At 34.7% G+C, this 22,872-nt stretch overlaps 1 protein-coding gene across 1 annotated transcript in view; it reads left to right on the top strand.

Moving 5' to 3' along the window:
• LOC142225126 (uncharacterized) overlaps window positions 1–22,872 on the top strand; it is a 979,687-nt gene that overhangs the window by 601,914 nt on the left and 354,901 nt on the right. Inside the window, exon 3 of the mRNA XM_075294902.1 lies at window positions 3,904–3,938. The gene's annotated coding sequence lies outside the window, so the exon portion shown is untranslated. The remainder of the gene's footprint in view (window positions 1–3,903; window positions 3,939–22,872) is intronic.

Raw genomic sequence — 22,872 nt, 5'->3', positions numbered from 1 at the left:
TTTTATGGCCCGAATTGAAAGATATGGATGTGGACGATATGTGGTTTCAGCAGGACGGTGCCGCTTGCCACACAGCTAACGAAACAATGGCTCTTTTGTGCAACAAATTCAATGGCAGTGTTAACTCACGTAATGGCGATGTCAATTGACCGCCAAGATCATGTGATTTGACAGCGTTGGACTTTTTTTGAATTTAATCGTGAACGTGAATTTATTTATTTATTTACACAGCATAATTAGCAGCTGGTTACAGTAAAATAAAAAGTATGACGCTTATAATACATTAAAAATAAAATGAAATAAAATATATCTATATAATCTATTTTAGAAATTGTAGGGACAATAGAAGATTTATAGGCAGGATTGGGACTAAGAATTGGATACAAACAACAAAAAAAAAAAAAACAAGAGAAAAAAAGAAGAGAAAAAAAAAACGATAAGATAAGGAACAATTTTACAACAAGAATTGGGAATATAGTGTAAAGCTGGAGTAAACAACAATTCAAGAGCTAAAGGATGAGATAATTCGGCACATTAACGGCATAGAACCCCCCTCAGCGTCATCGAAAATTTGGACCATCGGATGAAGGTGTGCCACCGAGGTCGCGGCGCCCATTTGGCCGATATTTTGTTCCATACATAATGGAGTAATACCAATATTTCATATTAAAATCAAATTACAATAATTTCCTAATTAGCTTGTGTTTTATTCAAAATCAACATCGGCCCTTGAAATTTTAACCACCCTTTATATTCTTGATCAGGGAGAAATTCTAAGATTTAGTGCTAGATAGTGCAAAATTTCAACCAAATTGGGGTAAAACTCTGGCTTCTGGGATCATATTAGTCCATATCGGGCGAAAGATATACATATATGGGAGCTATATCTAAATCTGAACCGATTTCAATAAAATTTGACACACTCGACTATATTAATAAGTGTTAACAAAAATTAAGCAAATTAAAATAAAGCTCTGGATTCTGGGGCCATATAAGTCCATATCGAGCGAAAGATCTATATGGGAACTATATCTAAATATCTAAATTCTTTCAAAATCAATAGGGTTCTATTCTGAGCCAAAACACATGCTTGTGCCAAATGTGAAGTCGATTGGACTCAAACTGCGACCTAGACTTTGATCACAAAAATGTGCTCACAGACAGACGGACAGACTCAGGAGCCCACCCTAAGCATTTTTGCCAAAGACACCATGTGTCTATCTCGCCTCCTTCTGGGTGTTGCAAACATATGCACTAACTCATAATACCCTGACCACTATGTGGTTTAGGGTATAAAAAACGCAACCCGTAATCAAGAAAAGGACCCAGCTATCGTATATAAAAATCACAAACTTAGTGAGGTTGTAAGAACCAAAATTTTGTTTTGATGGGCCCCACGTTGGGCGCCATTATTTATGTAACGAATCGCTGTCCTAAAGTTTCACCCGACCGTGCTCAGGGAAGTTGAGAGTAGTTTTTGGCCAGCCAGCTACATAACTTAGTTTTTAACAAAATTTAGACCGTTCTCCCGATGGATTCTAGAACTTCTAGACTAGTGTTGAATATGGTGTCTATAGGTCCATGTTTTGGCAATTTAAACTGATCTACCGTTTTGAATTCTTGGGCTATTAGGCACCACAATTTTGATCCGATTTGGCTGATAAGTCCCCGGTCTAACAAAGAAAAACACATTTTTTGTCAAAATTCGTTTTTATTATTCAACATAGTTCCCTTCAAGAGCGATACAACGATTATAACGACCTTCCAATTTTTTGATACCATTTTGGTAGTACTCCTTCGGTTTTGCCTCAAAATAGGCCTGAGTTTTGGCGATCAACTACCCTTGTCTGCCGTGGGAGGTCCCTCTCCTCCGGTGCAATGGGCGGCGGTCGGACTCCGAGAACAGGATTAACCTTGTAGCTTCTCACCGCTTCAGCTACAGTATCCTCATGAATCCTGTTCAGACCAGTCTGGTATGCTGCCTGATCTAGAGGCTCTCTTTTGTAACGCTGGATCTCGGGCTCTAGAAGGTGAAGATCAACCCTTACATTCCTGGGTGGAGGTTGTCTATCCACAAGATGGTGATTCGGATGGCAACATCAATGGCAACCCAAGAGGTACTGCTTTGACAACATGTAGTTGTGTCGACGCACTGGGATGATATTGGTCTCCGCATAAAGGTGATCCAGGGGTGTACTGCGGAGACATCCTGTTGCGGTTCTAAGGGCAGCGTTCTGACAGGTCTGTATGTTATTCCACTGCGTATCGCTCGTTTGAGGTGTCCACACTGGCGCTGCATAGTTTACCACTGACCGGCCAATTGCCTTATATGTAGTTAACAAGGTTTCTTTGTCCGCACCCTAAGTGCTGCCGGCAAGCGACTTGAGGACCTTGTTTCTACCGCGGAGCTTATCACAAATTGCAATGGCATGGGCGGACGACTTATAAATGCTGTCGAATGTGACCCCGAGAATCTTGGAGTAGTTTGTTGTCGGAATTGTTTCGCCATCGACTCTGACATTCAACTGCCTGCGTACTTCCGCCGTCCAGGTAGTGAATAGTGTGGCTGAGGATTTGGTGGGAGATATCTTTGCAGTGAAATAACTGGTAAGATCAGCGAGGTAGACATTTAATCGATCGCAAATGTCATCAACATTGGGCCCGGATGCCATGATTGTTCAATCGTCCGCATAAGACACAATCTCGACGCCGTCAGGAGGGGGTGGAATCGAGGACAGGTAGAGGTTAAACAGTGCCGGAGATATCACCCCGTCCTGGGGAACTCCCTGTTTAATTCTACGGGGTTTTGACTTCTTGTCCCTGAATTCCACGTACGACTGGCGTCCACACATATAATTCAGAACCCAACGCTTCGTTCCTGCCGGTAGGGACGTGTTCTCGATGTCCTCGAATAATGTGGCATGGTTGACCGTATCGAACGCTTTCGATAGGTCAAGCGCCACGAGAACCGTCCTATGACACGGCTTGGGTTGATTAAGTCCCCTATTGATATGTGTCGAAATGGCATGTAAGGCTGCCGTCGTACTGTGTACCTTACGGAATCCATGTTGATGGTGGGCAGCTGGAAAATTCTCCACAAGGCTGGGGAGGAGTAGTGCCTCAAGTGTCTTGGCTACTGGCGAGAGAAGGGATATCGGTCTGTACGATTCACCTTTACTCGAATCTTTGCCTGGCTTCAGTTCCCATCTTCCAGACATCGGGTATAATGAGTGATTCCAAGGACAAATTGGGGAGTCTGGTCAGGTACTCAACTCTCAGTATTCCCATATGCTTCAGCATTAGCATTGAAATTCCGTCGGGGCCCAGCGCCTTAGATGGTTTCGCGCTGTTGATGATATTGTTAACTTCGGCTGCGGTAAATTGTGGTGTGTCGTCGGCTCGGAGACCACGTATGCGACGAGTGGCTCTCCTTTTCGCTCTATCACTCTCGGGATGCTCGACAAACAGTCGCTTGAAGTATTTGGCGCATCGCTTCGGATCAGTCACAGTCACGTCGCCAATGGTGACTGAAATCCCATCATCCCTTGTAGCGGGGTTCGTGAGGCCTCTCACTGTTGACCACAATTTACCAGTTCCTGTGCCTAAGTTACTTGTAATTCTAAGCAAAGATTTTCTACAACATGAATATTTTAAATCGATGGGAATAATTCAAATCAAAATATATCATATGAGATTCTAGAAAAGGGCGTTTAGGCTATATGAGTTTCAAGCTGGACATATTCAAAAACGCATTTACCTGTATTTTTCATATATCCACACCTTTATCCCTAAAATATTGTATCATTCGTATGTTTGCTATTTTCTATGATATCCATATTGTACCTTAACGTGTGTGCCTAACATAAATAATTTATATTTATTCCTTTTTTACCTTTTTTGCAGATTTTTGAGGACACTTACACTTACTGCAACATAAGGTAAGTCAATTTTTATAGCATTGCTCTGACACAACACATGTTACTTAATAGCACAAATTGAAGCATTTTACGTGTAACTTATAGACACGTAGCAAAACTTTGTACCATAGATAATATTCAAAACAAAATCAAAAAGTTAACTTTCAACAGAAATGACTTTGGAAAACATTTCGTTCTGTTTTTTGCGCAAAAAGATTACCAGAACCTTGACTTCTGATGATGCTTCATCAACTTTGACAAAATTTTTAATACTTCAGGGCAATTGCATTGTAACATACACACTTATGTAGCCCATAATGATGTCGAAGAGCTAAAACATGTACATAACATAATGGAGTAGGGAATATAATGTTACTACAGTTTAATTAGGGGAGTATCCCTATCACATGGAAAGCAATAGCTCATCCCTCTTAAGTTTATGTTGATCTCATAGAAAAGAAAATTATTTTTTATACCTTCCACCATAGATGGGAGTATGATAACTTTGTCATTCCGTTTGTAACACATCGAGATATTGATCTAAGACCCCATAAAGTATATATATTTTGGGTAGTGGTGAAATTCTGAGTCGATCTAAGCATGTCCGTCCGTCCGTCTGTTGAAAACACGCTAACTTCCGAACGAAACAAGCTATCGACTTGAAACTTGGCACAAGTCGTTGCTATTGATGTAGGTCAAATGGTATTGCAAATGGGCCATATCGATCCACTTTTACGTATAGCCCCCATATAAAGGGACCCTCAGATTTGGCTTGCGGAGCCTCAAAGAGAAGCAAATTTCATCCAATTCGGCTTACATTTGGTACATGATGTTGGTATATAGTCTCTAACAACCATGCAAAAATTGGTCCACATCGGTCCATAATTATATATAGCCCCCATATAAACCGATCCCCAGATTTGGCTTGCGGAGCCTCAAAGAGAAGCAAATTTCATCCGATCCGGTTGTAATTTGGAACATGGTGTTAGTATATGATCTTTAACAACCGTGCCAGAATTTGTCCATACCGGCCCATAACTATATATAGCCCCCATATAAACCGATCCCCAGGTTTGACCTCCGGAACCTCTTGGAGGAGCAAAATTCATCCGATCTGGTTGAAATTTTCTACGTGGTGTTAGTATACGACTTCTAAAAACCATGCAAAAATTGGTCCATATCGGTCAATAATTATATATAGCCCCCTTATAAATCGATTCTCAGATTTGACCTCCGGAACCTCTTGGAGGAGCAAAATTCATCCGATCCGGTTGAAATTTTGTACGTGGTGTTAGTATACGGCTTCTAAAAACCATGCAAAAATTGGTCCATATCGGCCAATAATTATATATAGCCCCCATATAAATCGATTCTCAGATTTGACCTCAGAAACCTCTTGGAGGAGCAACATTCATCCAATTCGGTTGAAATTTGGTACATTGCCATGTAAAAATTGCTCAATATCGGTCTATAGTTTTATATGGCCTATCGCCAATCACACACAAATTGGTCCATATCGCCAAAAATAATCTACCAAAATTTTATTTCTATCGAAAATTTTCTCAAAACTTTATTTCTATAGAAAATTTTCTCACAATTTTATTACTATAGAAATTTTTCTCAAAATTTTATTTCCATAGAAAATTTTCTCAAAATTTTATTTCTATAGAAAATGTTGTCCAAATTTTGTTTCTATAGAAAATTTTGTCAAAATTTTATGTCTATAGAAAATTTTGTCAACATTTTATTTCTTTAGAAACATTTATCAAAATTTTATTTCTATAGAAAATGTTGTCAAAATTTTATTACTATGGAAAATTTTGTCAAAATTTTATTTCTATAAAAAATTTTGTCAAAATTTTATTTCTATACAAAATTTAGTAAAAATTGTCAAAATTTTATTTCTATAGAAAAATTTATCAAACTTTTATTTCTACAGAAAAAATTGTCAACATTTTATTTCTATAGAAAATTTTATCAAAATTTTATTTCGATAGGAAATTTTTTTCAAAATTTTATTTCTATAGAAAATTTTATGAAAATTTTATTTCTATATAAAATTTTATTTCTATAGAAAATGTCGTCAAAATGTTATTTCCATACAAAATTATGTCAAAATTTTATTTCTATAGAAAATTTTGTCAAAATTTTATTTCTATAGAAAATTTTGTGAAAATTTTATTTCTATAGAAAATTTTGTAAAAATTTTTTTCTATAGAAAATTTTGTCAAAATTTTATTACTATAGAAAATTCATCCGATCCGGTTCAAATTTGGAACATGGTGTTATTATATGGCCGCTAACAACCATACCAAAAAGTGGTTCATATCGGTCTATAGTTATATATAGCCGATCTCCAATCACACAAAAATTGGTCCATATCGGTTCATAATCATGGTTGCCACCAGGGCTGTGGAGTCGAGTCAATTTTGCTCGACTCCGACTCCGACTCCAGCATTTTTCATCGGCTCGACTCCGACTCCGGAGTCGACTCCGGGTAATAAAGGGTGATTCTTTTGAGGTTAGGATTTTCATGCATTAGTATTTGACAGATCACGTGGGATTTCAGACATGGTGTCAAAGAGAAAGATGCTCAGTATGCTTTGACATTTCATCATGAATAGACTTACTAACGAGCCACAACGTCGAATTTTCAGTGAATGGGCCCTAGAAAAGTTGGCAGAAAATCCGCTTTTTTATCGACAAATTTTGTTCAGCGATGAGGCTCATTTCTGGTTGAATGGCTACGTAAATAAGCAAAATTGCCGCATTTGGAGTGAAGAGCAACCAGAAGCCGTTCAAGAACTGCCCATGCATCCCGAAAAATGCACTGTTTGGTGTGGTTTGTACGCTGGTGGAATCATTGGACCGTATTTTTTCAAAGATGCTGTTGGACGCAACGTTACGGTGAATGGCGATCGCTATCGTTCGATGCTAACAAACTTTTTGTTGCCAAAAATGGAAGAACTGAACTTGGTTGACATGTGGTTTCAACAAGATGGCGCTACATGCCACACAGCTCGCGATTCTATGGCCATTTTGAGGGAAAACTTCGGAGAACAATTCATCTCAAGAAATGGACCGGTAAGTTGGCCACCAAGATCATGCGATTTGACGCCTTTAGACTATTTTTTGTGGGGCTACGTCAAGTCTAAAGTCTACAGAAATAAGCCAGCAACTATTCCAGCTTTGGAAGACAACATTTCCGAAGAAATTCGGGCTATTCCGGCCGAAATGCTCGAAAAAGTTGCCCAAAATTGGACTTTCCGAATGGACCACCTAAGACGCAGCCGCGGTCAACATTTAAATGAAATTAGCTTCAAAAAGTAAATGTCATGGACCAATCTAACGTTTCAAATAAAGAACCGATGAGATTTTGCAAATTTTATGCGTTTTTTTTTTTTAAAAAGTTATCAAGCTCTTAACAAATCACCCTTTATAACTAAATCTCATTTTAATACCACTAATTTGTAGTTCTATTGTGGGGGTACCGTAAGTGGATCGATATGAAGTATCGTATTTATTTATGTGTGCAAAAAAAAGGTCTTAATTTCACGTTAGATGCCAATTGAACTCTATATTTCAAATTTAGGGCAATGTTTAATAAATAAAATAATTATATAAATACCCATCATAATATGAGAAGATAACAGCAGTATATGTGTTTGTGGACCAAAATTATTGATACTATCTCAAATCCTTTATATTTGTTGCGAGCTATATAAAGGTTTATATTCCCATATGCATGAATTTGAATCTGATTTAGACATTATTTAGACAAAATTCGATATAGATAATTGTATATACTTCTACAAAATCTATGTACTTAAAATTTAAATCTAACGTTATGGGGCGTAACACAATTTTAACAAAAAATAAAAATGCAAGGAAAGTCTAAAGTCGGGCGGGCCGATTATAATATACTCTGCACAACTTTGTATTTAGATCTACATTTTGATAAAATCTCAAATCAGACTTCTACAAAATCTCGAGCACTATTTGGGAAATATTTATAATTGTTTAGACAATTTCGCAAAAATGCATTTATGATTCATTCATTGAAAAATTTGAAAATTTTAGTCATTTCTACAAGTTTTCGACTTAGCAGTGAGTATCAGTGGGAATACAATTTTGGAAAAATTTTCTACAGAAACAAAATTTTGACTAAATTTTCTATAGAAATAAAATTTTGGCAAAATTTTCTATAGAAATCAAATTTTGACCAAATATATAGAAATAAAATTTTGAATAAAATTTTTATAGAAATAAAATTTGGCAAAATTTTTACAGAAATAAAAGTTTGAAAAAATTATCAATAGAAATACAATTAAAAAAAAATTGTGTAGCAAACAAAATTTTGCAAAATTTTCTATAGAAATAAAATTTTGCAAAATATTCTATACAAACAAAATTTTGACTAATTTTCTACAGAAAGAAAATGTTGACTAAATTTTATATAGAAAAAAATATTTCTATAGTAATAAAATTTTGAATACATTTTTTATAGCAGTGAGTATCAGTGAGCATCAGTAAGAACAAAATTTTTGAGAAAATTTGCTATAGAAATAAAATTTAACAATTTTTTCTTATAGAAATAAAATTTTGAAAAAAATATCACTAAAAATACAATTTTAGAAAAAATTTTATGTAGTAAATAAAATTCTGCAAAATATTGTACAGAAACAAAATTTTGACTAAATTTTCTATAGAAATAAAATTTTGACCAAATTTTCTAATAAAAAAATCTATTACTATAAAATTTTGGCAAAATGTTCTATAGAAATAAAATTTTGAGTTAAATTTTTATAGGAATAAAATTTTGAAAAAAATTTTGTGTAACAAACAAAATTTTCTATTGAAATACAATTTTGCAAAATATTCTGTAGAAACAAAATTTTGACTCAATTTTCTATAGAAATAAAATTTTGACTAAATTTTTTATAGAAAAAAATATTTCTATAGTAATAAAATTTTGAATAAATTTTTTATAAAAATAAAATTTTGACAAAATTTGCTATAGAAATAAAATAAAAAATGTTCTGTCAATATTCCACATATCTCTATGGCTTTAAATTAAAATTAAAAAAAAAATAATTTCAATTGTTCGAAATATTTCAAATAAATTGACATGGGCATTAAAGTGGATCTATCCAGCTCATCTGCTAGTGTAACATTCTAGGAAACATAAAAAGATAGCCGTAATGGAAGTTGATTTTCATTTACAATCATGCTGTACATTGATCGAATGAATAACGCAATGGAAACTAATTTGCGTAAAAACTTGCTTAGTTACAAAAATGTGAAGTGTTTTAAAAAATTTGGTTTAGCCGGAGTCGGAGTCGAGCAAAATTTTTACGACTCCGACTCCGACTCCAGCAAAATCTTCAGACTCCGACTCCAAGACTCCGACTCCGACTCCGGCTCCACAGCCCTGGTTGCCACTCGAGCCAAAAATAATCTACAAAAAAATTATTTCAATAAAAAATTTTGTTGAAATTTTATTTCTATAGAAAATTTTGTTAAAATTTTATTTCTATAGAAAAATTTGTCAACATTTTATTTCTATAGAAAATTTTGTCAAAATTTTATTTCTATAGAAAATTTTATCAAAATTTTATTTCTATAGAAAAATTTGTCAAAATTTTATTTCCATACAAAATATTGTCAACATTTTATTTCTATAGAAAAATTTATCAACATTTTATTTCTATAGAAAAATTTGTCAAAATTTTATTTCTATAGAAAATTTTATCAAAATTTTATTTCTATAGAAAATTTTGCCAAAATTTTATTTCTATAAAAAATTTTATTAAATTTTATTTCTATATAAAATTTTATTTCTATAGAAAATTTCGTCAAAATGTTATTTCCATACAAAATTTTGTCAAAATTTTATTTCTATAGAAAATTTTGTCAAAATTTTATTTCTGTAGAAAATTTTGTCAAAATTTTATTTCTATAGAAAATTTTGTCAAAATTTTAGTTCTATAGAAAATTTTAGTTCTATAGAAAATTGATCCGATCCGGTTCAAATTTGGAACGAGGTGTTATTATATGGCCGCTAAAAACCATACCAAAATTGGTCCATATCGGTCTATAGTTATATATATAGTGTAGAGGCACTTGATCTTTAACATTTGTAAATGTCTAAAAATTGTAGTAGGCTGCAGCCTACTACATGGAGACAATTCTCATATGTATTTGATTTTCATATTAGGGTATATAGGATTTTAAATTTCAATTTCAAACTGTTCAGTCGTAGACGCAGAAAAAAATAAACAAATAATTTTTTTTAAAAGACTTAAAATTCCACAATTGGAAGAGGAATTTTGAGGGCGACTACGACGAAAGTTTCTGTGTGAATCCAGGGACACTAAGAACGCGATCTTTCTCGTAGAGACAAGCACATTATAAGGGTCTCATGAGGACATATTTTTTCAAGTAGTGTTCCAGAGTTTGTGGCAAAGAAAACTTCAAGGACATTCAATTGAATTGTTGAAGATTTTGATAATATATTGCGGCAATAATTGAGAATCTCCTAACACAGAACTAGGACTAGTCAAATAGTTCTGGTATCCATGAGCATACCAGAACATTACATGGATTGTAATTTTTCAAACATGAACATATATTTTTTAATGGAAAAATTTCTGAATTTAATCAAGAATCAAGACCATATTGCTTAGCTTCAGCGGAAGTATTCGTTTAATGGAGCTGGTCTAAGAATTATTTCATCAAAATAGTTTAAGTCTTCATCCTAATGCACAAATCTACATTTATGAATATATAAATTCGAGCATTTAAAAAGATTAATTATCAATTTCCATATATAACTACCTTGTCAAGAGCGATCGTCAACTGGCCAGATGACAACGTGGGACAACAATGGTAAGTCACAGCACATTTTCGTATTAAATAAATCAGTTTTTTTATGCTCGATAGGACAAATGAAACACGAACATTTTATAACGTAATTTTTCTTTTTTTCTGCATATTATTTTCATAATTATTATTAATTTAGTTAATCATAATACCAAACATATCATAGGATATTTCGGTAATAATTCATATCCATTTCGTTATATTTTCCATATTACACAATTATTGTTCTATCAAAATCATTTTTTTTATATTATTTAATCTCATTCCATTTTATGTCCTTTGAATTCTGAAATACATTATAATGTTTTCGTAAATGTAGTTTTTTAATCACGAAAGGTTCGGTACTCTCGCTAAAGGACACTCTCGAGGTCAGTAGGTATTAAATGCTTTTCTGAACGGTCGAGTGGGTATCATATATATTATGTGAACAATTAACATCTAGGGTCACACCATCCTAATAACGTCGTTCTCCTTCTATGTATCTATCCGTCTATTTATCTATCTAATCTTTTCTTTTTTTTGTTATCTTAATATTATTATTTTTTTTTTGTCAAGAGCTACCTAAAAATTTTCTTTATGTATTCGCATCGACTCCTAAAGGGTGATTTGTTAAGAGCTTGATAACTTTTAAAAAAAAAAAAAACGCATAAAATTTGCAAAATCTCATCGGTTCTTTATTTGAAACGTTAGATTGGTCCATGACATTTACTTTTTGAAGATAATTTCATTTAAATGTTGACCGCGGCTGCGTCTTAGGTGGTCCATTCGGAAAGTCCAATTTTGGGCAACTTTTTCGAGCATTTCGGCCGGAATAGCCCGAATTTCTTCAGAAATGTTGTCTTCCAAAGCTGGAATAGTTGCTGGCTTATTTCTGTAGACTTTAGACTTGACGTAGCCCCACAAAAAATAGTCTAAAGGCGTCAAATCGCATGATCTTGGTGGCCAACTTACCGGTCCATTTCTTGAGATGAATTGTTCTCCGAAGTTTTCCCTCAAAATGGCCATAGAATCGCGAGCTGTGTGGCATGTAGCGCCATCTTGTTGAAACCACATGTCAACCAAGTTCAGTTCTTCCATTTTTGGCAACAAAAAGTTTGTTAGCATCGAACGATAGCGATCGCCATTCACCGTAACGTTGCGTCCAACAGCATCTTTGAAAAAATACGGTCCAATGATTCCACCAGCGTACAAACCACACCAAACAGTGCATTTTTCGGGATGCATGGGCAGTTCTTGAACGGCTTCTGGTTGCTCTTCACTCCAAATGCGGCAATTTTGCTTATTTACGTAGCCATTCAACCAGAAATGAGCCTCATCGCTGAACAAAATTTGTCGATAAAAAAGCGGATTTTCTGCCAACTTTTCTAGGGCCCATTCACTGAAAATTCGACGTTGTGGCAGATCGTTCGGCTATTCATGATGAAATGTCAAAGCATACTGAGCATCTTTCTCTTTGACACCATGTCTGAAATCCCACGTGATCTGTCAAATACTAATGCATGAAAATCCTAACCTCAAAAGAATCACCCTTTATATCCGTTGGAAAAGAACGCCCCCACGACTGAGCAAAGCTGGGGCCAGTAGGTAGCCAACTCCAAGGGAAATAGGGCCATGGTATGGTAGATCGTTACAATAGCCGATCTCCAATCACACAAAAATTGGTCCATATCGGCTCATAATCATGGTTGCCACTCGAGCCAAAAATAATCTTCAAAAATTTTATTTCTATAGAAAAATTTGTCAAAATTTTATTTCCATACAAAATTTTGTCAACATTTTATTTCTATAGAAAAATTTATCAACATTTTATTTCTATAGAAAAATTTATCAACATTTTATTTCTATAGAAAAATTTGTCAAAATTTTATTTCTATAGAAAATTTTATTAAATTTTATTTCTATATAAAATTTTATTTCTATAGAAAATTTCGTCAAAATGTTATTTCCATACAAAATTTTGTAAAAATTTTATTTCTATAGAAATTTTTGTCAAAATTTTATTTCTATAGAAATTTTTGTCAAAATTTTATTTCTATAGAAAATTTTGTGAAAATGTTATTTCTATAGAAAATTTTGCTAAAATTTTATTTCTATAGAAAATTTTGTCAAAATTTTATGTCTATAAAAAATTTTGTCAAACTGAATTATATACGTATTTGATCGATCTTTTTTGATTTAATATATACCACGTATGGACTTACATACAATTTAGAAGACGGTGTTAGGAGGTTTTAAGATACCTTTCCATCAGCAAGCGTTACCGCAACTTAAGTAATTCGATTGTGAATGGCAGTGTTTTGAAGAAGTTTCTACGTAATCCATGGTGAAGGGTACATAAGCTTCAGCCTGGCCGAACTTACGGCCGTATATACTTGTTTGTTTTTTAATTTTCATACTACGCCCTCTGGGTGATGGTACAGGGATGAAATCAACTAACGCGTGTCTTAGGTGATTTCATGTAATTTCACATAAGTATATCAATAAAGTTGTTTGTACGGTTATAACCCCAATTTTAGTGACCATTTCCTTGAACTCGTATAACATTCGGTGTAATAAAACTAGAAACAATAATGCAATATGTTAACTTTCGAAAACACAAAGTACTTTGCCATGAAGGTAATGTTTGGGCAACAAAGTGTCGCAATTCATCAAACGAGGTGAGATTAGAAACTGCAATAACACTGTGACGCAAAATTCAACTTTTTGACTCCAAACAAAAAGTCACTTATCCCAGCCGAAATTATTCTATTGAAAGGAGAAAAGTAATTTCTGGATTGGTCATATGAAGTTGGTACATGCCAACACATAGTTATTCATAACACTTGTTTACAAAAAAATTTTTTCATGTACACTTGATGGGAGGCAACTTTTTTTATGTATTTTGATCTGCTGAATTCGAAAAAATTTAAAAAAAAATTTATGGAACTGTTTTTGAGATAATCCCGTTATCTCTAGTTTTTCAGTCTTTTTCACTAAATAAATTAGATCTCGAGTTAGAAATGTCCGATTATATCGCTGTTGCTACTTACATGAAGGGTATTAAGATGACGAATAATCGTGTAATAATTGGATCTGCGGTAAGTTAAGTGGTTCAAACCATATCGATGCGAAAAAGCCAAATTTTCAAAAAAAAAAAAATTACAATGGACCTTTTCCGCCAGAAAAGTATAAACCGTTACAAAAAAAAAACGTTCGGTTTCTCTTCATGGTCGTATAGATGATACTCTAACGTAAGTAATATTACGAACTAGAAGAAAAACAACCTAAAAAGGAAAAAGTTGTACAAAATTAAGTGAACAAATCCGATGTCAAATCATGCAAATATGAGTCACTCACCCACACAAAAATGCCACTCGGTCACACAAAAATGCATTTTTCTGTGGGTGAGTGACTCATATTTGCATGATTTGACATCGGATTTATTCACAGAATTTCTTATAACTTTGTCATTTTTCGGTCGTTTTTCTTCTTGTTCGTCATATTACTTACGTTAGAGTATTAGAATACAAATTCTAAACATTTTGTATACCCTACACCATGGGGGTATATTAACTTTGTCATTCCGTTTGTAACACATCGAAATATTGCTCGAAGACCCCATAAAGTATATTCTGGGTCGTGGTGAAATTTTGAGTCGTCCGTCCGTCCGTCTGTTGAAATCACGCTAACTTCCGAACGAAACAAGCTATCGACTTGAAACTTGGCACATGTAGTTGTTATTGATGTAGGTCGGATGGTATTGCAAATGTGCCATATCGATCCACTTTACGTATAGCCCCCATATAAACGGACCCCCAAATTTGGCTTGCCGATCCTCTAACAGAAGCAAATTTCATCCGATCCGAATCAAATTTGGTACATGGTGTTGGTATATGGTCTCTAACAACCATGCAAAAATTGGTCCACATCGGTCAATAATTATATATAGCCCCCATATAAACCGATCCCCCGATTTGGCTTGCCGAGCCTCTAATAGAAGCAAATTTCATCCGATCCGGCTGAAATTTTGTACATGGTGGTGGTATATGGTCTCTAACAACCACGCAAAAATTGGTCCATATCGGTCCATAATTATATATAGCCCCCATATAAACCGATCCCCAGATTTGGCTTGCCGAGCCTCTAAGAGAAGCAAATTTCATCCGATCCGGCTGAAATTTGGTACATGGTGGTGGTATATGGTCTCTAACAACCACGCAAAAATTGGTCCACATCGGTCCATAATTATATATAGCCCCCATATAAACCGATCCTCAGATTTGACCTCCGGAGCCCCGTGGAAGAGCAAAATTCAACCGATTCGGTTGAAATTTGGTATCTGGTGTTAATATATGGCCTCAAACACCCATGCAAAAATTGGTCGAAATCGATCCATAATTATATGTAGCCCCCATATAAACCGATGCCCAGATTTGTCCTCCGGAGCCCCTTGGAAGAGCAAAATTCGTCCGATTCGGTTGAAATTTGGTACGTGATGTTAGTACATGATATTTAACAACCATGCCAAAAGTGGTCCATATCAGTCCATAATCATATATAACCCCCATATAAACCGATCCCGAGATTTGGTTTTGGAGCCACTTGGAGTAGCAAATTTCATCCGAGTCAGTTGAAATTTGGTACATTGTGCTAGTATATGGCCGTTAACAACCATGCCTAACTAGGTCCATATCGGTCTAAAGTTATATATAGCCCTCAGATAAATCGATCACCAATCACACAAAAATTGGTCCATATCAAGTTCATAATTGTATGTAACCCCATATTTCAATTCTGTCTCTCTACGTACCGTAGAGTCCATATCGATTCGTAATTATTTGTAGACTTACCTATACATACCTTGTTTGTCTAATATATACCTCGTATGGACAAACTCACAATTTAGAAAACGATGTTAAGAAGTTTTAAGATACCACAACCCAATTAATTCCATTATGGATGGCAGTCTTTCGTAGAAGTTTCTACGCAATCCATGGTGGAGGGTACATAAGATTCGGCCTGGCCGAACTTTCGGCCGTATATACTTGTTTCGAATTCAGCAGATCAAAATACATAAGAAAAGTCGCCTGTCATCAAGTATACATTTTCAGTGTAAACTAGTGTAATTATACCTTTCACCACTACTGTGGTACAGGGTATACGTAAAGCCAAGGAGCAAAAGTCTGAGATCCATAGTTTAGTATACCGATCGTCTTAGAATTAAATTCTGAGTGGACTTAGCGATGTCCGTCTGTATATATAACATAATTTTATGTGCAACGCACAGCTCGCAGTTTAAGTCCGGTCGTCCTCAAATTTGGCATAGATCCATTTTCGGCTCAAAGACGATCCCTATTGATTTTGGACAAAATCGGTTCAGATTTAGATATAGCCGCCGTATATATTTATAACCGATCTGGTCATGAATTACTTATTTATCAACCGATTTTCTTCCAACTTCGTATAATCGAATATTTTGTGAGTCTCGTAGATTTGTCAGAATATCAGTGAAATCGGTTCAGATTCAGATATAGCCCTCATATATAGCTTTCGCCCGATTTACACTCCTATGGCCCTAGAGGCCACAGATTTACTCCGAGTTACATGAAATTTTGCACAGGGAGTAGAATTAACATTATAAATACCCAGCGAAAAAAGCGTCGCCAAACAAGTAATGAAAATGTTCTTTTTGGATCCGGAAGTGGTGCAAAATTGACGCAGAAGCGATGAATTTAACATGGGCTTGTCATAGGACGGAAGTCCTCCATTTCAACAGTCGATGCACTGAATTTGCATCACTTCCCAGCAAAAAAAATTTGGAAGTTCTTCCAAAAGCACCACTTTAAAAGCACTTCCAGAAGATACACTACCAATGATGTTCTTTATTTTAACTACCCAGGAAGTTCTTTTAATTCAATATTTTTTAACTTGGTTTTTTCATACTTTTAATGGGTAATTTTAACTTTTTTGTTTCAAATAGATTAAAAACAGAGTAAGCATTCATAAAATGATACAAATCATTTAAATTTTGTCGAAAAAAAATGCTAAGTCCAATCTGAAAAGATTGTGAATTTTTGAAAATATTTGAGGCCAAACGTTTCCGACAAGCGTTAGAAAACATTAAAAATTATAAAAAAAATTATAAAAATTATTTATTTGACAAAATATCACAGAATTTTTTAATTTACATCCAAAACGATGAATTCGGATCACACCTAAAGAAGTGATATAAATTCAGTGCAACGGCTGTTGAAATGGAGGACTTCCGTCCTATAACAAGCCCGTGTTAAATTCATCGCTTCTGCGTCAATTTTGCACCACTTCCGGATCCAAAAAAAACATTTTTATTACTTTTTTGGCGGCGCTTTTTTTGCTGGGTTCTTTAGATGTGATCCAAATTTTTTTGCTCGGTATGCGTACCGAATTTGGTTCAAATCGGTCAAGATTTAGATATAGCTCCCATATATAGCTTTCGCCCGATTTACACTCCTATGACCCCAGAGGCCAAAGGTTTACTGCACAGGGAGTAGAATTAACATTATAAATATGCATTCCGAATTTGGTTAAAATCGGTTCCGATTTGGATATAACTCCTTTATATATATATATATATATATATATATATATATATATATATATATATATATATATATATATATATATATATATATATATATATATATATATATATATATATATATATATATATATATATATATATATATATATATATATATATATATATATATATATATATATATATATATATATATATATATATATATATATATATATATATATATATATATATATATATCTTTCGCCCAATATGTTTTTACTAACATTGTGGTCCGTCCCGGTCATTAACCAATTTAAATTTTGAGACTAGTCATTTTGCAAAAGTTAAAAAAAAATCGCCAAATCGGTTCATATTTAAATATTTGTATATGGGAAAATAAACCATTATATAGCTCCTAACAAATTTGAAGGTTTTAAGATGTTGGTATACATTGTGGTGAAGCGTATAATATAGTCGGCCCAGCCCGACTTTTCATACTTGTTTACTATCAATATATTCGTTAGTAAACCCCATCTAGAAAATATTAAAAATTTAAAGTTGAAAATTAGACTTTTTGCCGATAAAAACCATCCTATGACAAGCCCATGTTAAATTCTTTGGATATGATCAAAGTTTGCACTAATTCCAGATCACAAGTTAGGGATGCAAACTACTTTTGTGGAAGCTCTTTTTTCCTGGGTTATAATACCCTGTTCGAAAGGGTGATGACAAAATGAAATATTAACATAGCACATCAAAATTTCTACATACCAACCTCGTTGTAGCGAATAGTAATTTCTTAAAAAGCGTTTTGTGTTTTCTTTTTTGACAATATTCATCTCTGTTTTGTCGTTCAACTTTAAACTGCTGATGTTGTTGGCGGCACAGATGGCAAAATATTTTTTGGCATCGATATACAAGAATAACTGAAGTCAATAAAGAAAAACTTTACACCTTTCCCCGATTTCCAAACTAAAAAAAAAAAAAAAACGTGCCAAACACCTCAATACACATAAAATACAATACAGGTGTTCATGAAAGAGGTTTTACTCTCTGCCTCTCACTCAGACACCCACGGAGATAAAAAAGAACTTACTAACCAACATAACATTTTGTTTGGGTAATCATCTAAAGTGAAGACTATCCCAGCGGGAAAATTGCGAAGTACCGCAAAAATCATGCCTTCTTAACCCATGATTTTGGGATCCTTAACACCTTCCCATATGCCTTCTCCTATCATGCATGCTAAAATGCCTTGCACTTCCTTTCTAATAAATGCCCGCAAACATTATTCTGTGCCTTCTTTCGGAATTGGAAAAAGAAGGACCTATATTGTTGTTATAAGAACGAAAATTCAGTTTTACAGACAGTTTTAATCAAATCCGAATATATTATACCCTGCACTACTGTGTAAATCCACATTTTCGACACTATATCAAATCCGTCAAATGTGTTGGGTGCTATATATATAAAGGTTTTTGTCCCAAATATATACATTTAAATCTGACTTCATCTGAACAGATTTTATAACCTATAGACTTAAAATTTAAGTCGCCTAATGCCCTGGGATGGTACACTATGTTAGTAAACAAATATGGGAAACATTTTAATCTGAACCAAATTTGAGGCAACTTCGCAAAAGTGTATTTATGATTTATCGGTCGATAGACATGTATAAGAAATAAAGTAAAATTTGAGTCACTTTTACAAGTTTTCGACTTAGCAGTGGCGATTTTATAAGGACAATGTGGTTATTTTGGCCATTTTTGCCCAAATCGTAAAAACATATATATGTAAGCTATATAGAAATCTGAACCGATTTTAACCAAATTTGACATGCATACTTAGTATTTTAATTTTACTCCCTGTGCAAAATTTAACGAAAACGGACTACAAATTTGAACTCTGTGGTCATATGACGGAAAATCTGGCGAAAGATATATATGGGAGCTATATCAAAATCTGAACCGATTTCAATTAAAATTCGCTCGCATATCCAGAACCTTAATTCTACTCCCTGTGCAAAGTTTCAAGTAAATCGGGGTAAATCTTTGGTGTCTGTGGGTATATGAGTCGAAATCGGTCGAAAGACATATTCGGGAGCTATATCTAAATCTGAACCGATTTCAACTAAATTTGGTATAATTAACGATACTATTAAACGCACTCCTTGTGCTAAATTTGAAGCAAATCAGGGTAAAACTCTGGCTTTTGAGGCCATATAAGTCCAAATCGGAAGAAAGATATATATGGGAGCTATATCTAATAATTTTGCATATTTGACGAGAGCCCCCAAATATTCGGCTCTGCGAAATTTTAAGGAAATACGTTGATAAATACGTCAATTATGGCCATATCGGTGATAAATATATATGGCAGCTATATCTAAATCTGAACCGAAATCAATCGCGATTGCCTTTGAGCCAAGGTAAAACTCTGTGCCAAATTTGAAGACGATCGGACTTAAACTGCGACCTGTACTTTGCACACAAAATTACATATACAGACAGACAGACAGACGGACATCGCTAAATCGACTTAGAATTTAATTCTAAGACGACCGGTATACTAAACGACCTTCTTGACGTTACATACAAATGCACAAACTTATTATACCCTGTACCACAGTAGTGGTGAAGGGTATAAAAACGAACTAAAAACAAGTATATACAGCAGTAAGTTCGGCCGGGCCGAATCTTAAATACCCACCACCATGAACCAAATATTAGGGTTTCCTTTGAAATTTCAGGAGGGCTTGAGAACTTGAGGACACTTCCCGAAAATAAATTTAAAGATTTCACCTATGAGGGCTATGTCAGATTCTGGATTTATAAGAACCATTTTTGTTTGAGTTTTAGAGGAATCATTAACATCTCTTGTAAGTGTGCAAGAAAATTATAAAATAACGTTTTGATTTGAAATCTTAAATCTGTAGAAGTAAAATCTGGAAATTTTTCATTGAGTTTCAAGCAATTTTCATGATCAGTGCGCCTTCTACACCCTCAAGAAGTGAAGTCGGTCTATATGGAGGCATTACCAAATGGACCAATAAAAACTTAATCCGATACACGTTTTTGTGAGCCTAAAATACCAGAATATTTAAAATTTCAGGCAAATCAGATAAAAACTATGGTTTCTAGAAACCCAAGGAGTTAAATCGGGAGATCGTTCTTATGGGGGCTATACTAAAATATGGACCGATACTCCCCGTTTTCGGAACACCACTTTATGACCCGAAAATACCTCTAGATTTCCAATTTCAGGCAAATAGGATAAAAACTATGGTTTCTAGAAACCCAAGGAGTTAAATCGGGAGATCGTTCTTATGGGGGCTATACTAAAATATGGACCGATACTCCCCGTTTTCGGAACACCACTTTATGACCCGAAAATACCTCTAGATTTCCAATTTCAGGCAAATAGGATGAAAACTTCGGATTCTAGAAGCCCAAGAAGTATAATCGGGCAATCGGTCTATATGGGCACCATACCAAAATTTGGACCGATACTCACCATTTTCGGCACACCTCTCTATGGTCCTAAAATACCTCTAGATTTCCAATTTCAGACAAATTGGATAAAAAGTACGGTTTCTATAAGCCCAAGACCCCAAATCGGGAGGTCGTTTTATACGGGGACCATAACAAAACATGGACCGATACCCACAATTTTTGGCACACATATTTGTGGTCCTACAATACCTCTAGATTTCCAATTTCAGGTAAATTGAATAAAAACTGCGGTTTCTATAAGCCCAAGAAGTAAAATCGGGAGATCGGTCTATATGGGGGCTATACCAAAATATGGACCGATACTCACAATTTTTGGCACACGTATTTGTGGTCCTACAATACCTCTAGATTTCCAATTTCAGGTAAATTGAATAAAAACTGCGGTTTCTATAAGCCCAAGAAGTAAAATCTGGAGATCGGTCTATATGGGGGCTATACCAAAACATGGACCAATACTCACCATTTTTGGCACACCTCTTTATGGTCATAAAATACCTCTAGATTTCAAATTTCACGCAAATTAGATAAAAACTACGATTTCTATAAGTCCAAGACCCCAAATCGGGAGGTCGGTTTATATGGGGACTATATCAAAACCTGGACCGATATAGTCCATCTTCGAACTTGACCTGCCTGCAGACAAAAGACGAGTTTGTGCAAAATTTCAGCACGATTGCTTCATTATTGAAGACTGTAGCGTGATTACAACAGACAGACAGACAGACAGACAGACAGACAGACAGACAGACAGACAGACGGACAGACGGACATCGTTATATCGTCTTAGAATTTCTCCCTGATCAAGAATATATATACTTTATATAGTCGGAAATCGATATTTCGATGTGTTACAAACGGAATGACAAACTTATTATACCCCCGTCACCATTCTATGGTGGTGGGTATAATAAAGGACAAAATCATTGGCATTTCATTCTATTTTTGGAATCGTACGAAAATTTTCTTTTGCTTTAGTTCATATGGAATTTATGTGTACGGTCATTGAACTATATACCCATGTTTAGTTTATAAAATGTTTGAGACATACTTACAAAAAGCGAAAAATTTATTGGGATGTGGAAAATTTCGAAAAAAATAAATTTAACTACAAACAAATAATTTTTGTGCAATAAAAATAAGTTAAATTTAGTGTTCCGTTAACAACGGATTTTTTCGGTGTAGTAATATCATCTTTTCATTTTCCCCTAATCAAGTATATATACACTGTATATAGTCGGAAATAGATATTTTGTTGAGCTACGCACGGAATGACAAATTTGTTATACCCCCAATACCATTCTGTGACGTCAGGTATAAAAAGGATCTCATACTCATTCTTTGTTGGCTTCCAAGCTATTAATTTTTTTATGTCTAGTTACTCCTAACTTTGGCCTTCTAGAACACATTCTCTGTAACATACAAAAGATCCGATACCCATTATACGTTCACTTCCGACAGAAGGGAACGCGGAATGGCCTCACGTGTAGCTTAAGTTTACTTCTTGGCGCCCACATCACATAAATGTGTCGTAGGCCAGTGGATGAGTGTAGGACTACCAATAACGAGGACCCCGGTTCAAATCCCGACGGAGCAGAAACATAAAAATACACATGAGGTAAATATTAAAATCACAAAAATAAGATTAACTGTATAGGAAAAGTAAGTCAAATTAAATTCTAATGTAAAAGGTATGAGGGCAAATGTTCAGTTAATAGACAACCCTGCCTTCAAAATATTTATTTTTACACGCTTTCTTTTATGCCTTCCTGTCCAGGCCTTTTTGAGGGCCTTCTTTGGAAGGCATGATTTTTGTACTTAGTATGAAGGCCTGATAACATGGCATCGACGACATCACCTCTAGAAGGCATACGAATAGAAGCGAGAGGCAAGGCCTTGGTCTCCAATCCAATCCAATGTTATTTTGAAATGAACACGTAATGCAGCGCCCAGGCCTTATAGCTACCCGGGCAGCACTTCCATCATCGATTCCACGTCCCTTCCATTTCCCGCTGGGATGTGACAT

The sequence above is a fragment of the Haematobia irritans genome, chromosome 2 (assembly GCF_050003625.1).
Source record: "Haematobia irritans isolate KBUSLIRL chromosome 2, ASM5000362v1, whole genome shotgun sequence".
Classification (NCBI taxonomy): Eukaryota; Metazoa; Arthropoda; class Insecta; order Diptera; family Muscidae; genus Haematobia; species Haematobia irritans.
Note: the sequence above shows the minus strand (reverse complement) of the source record. Positions and strands in the feature narration are given on the sequence as shown.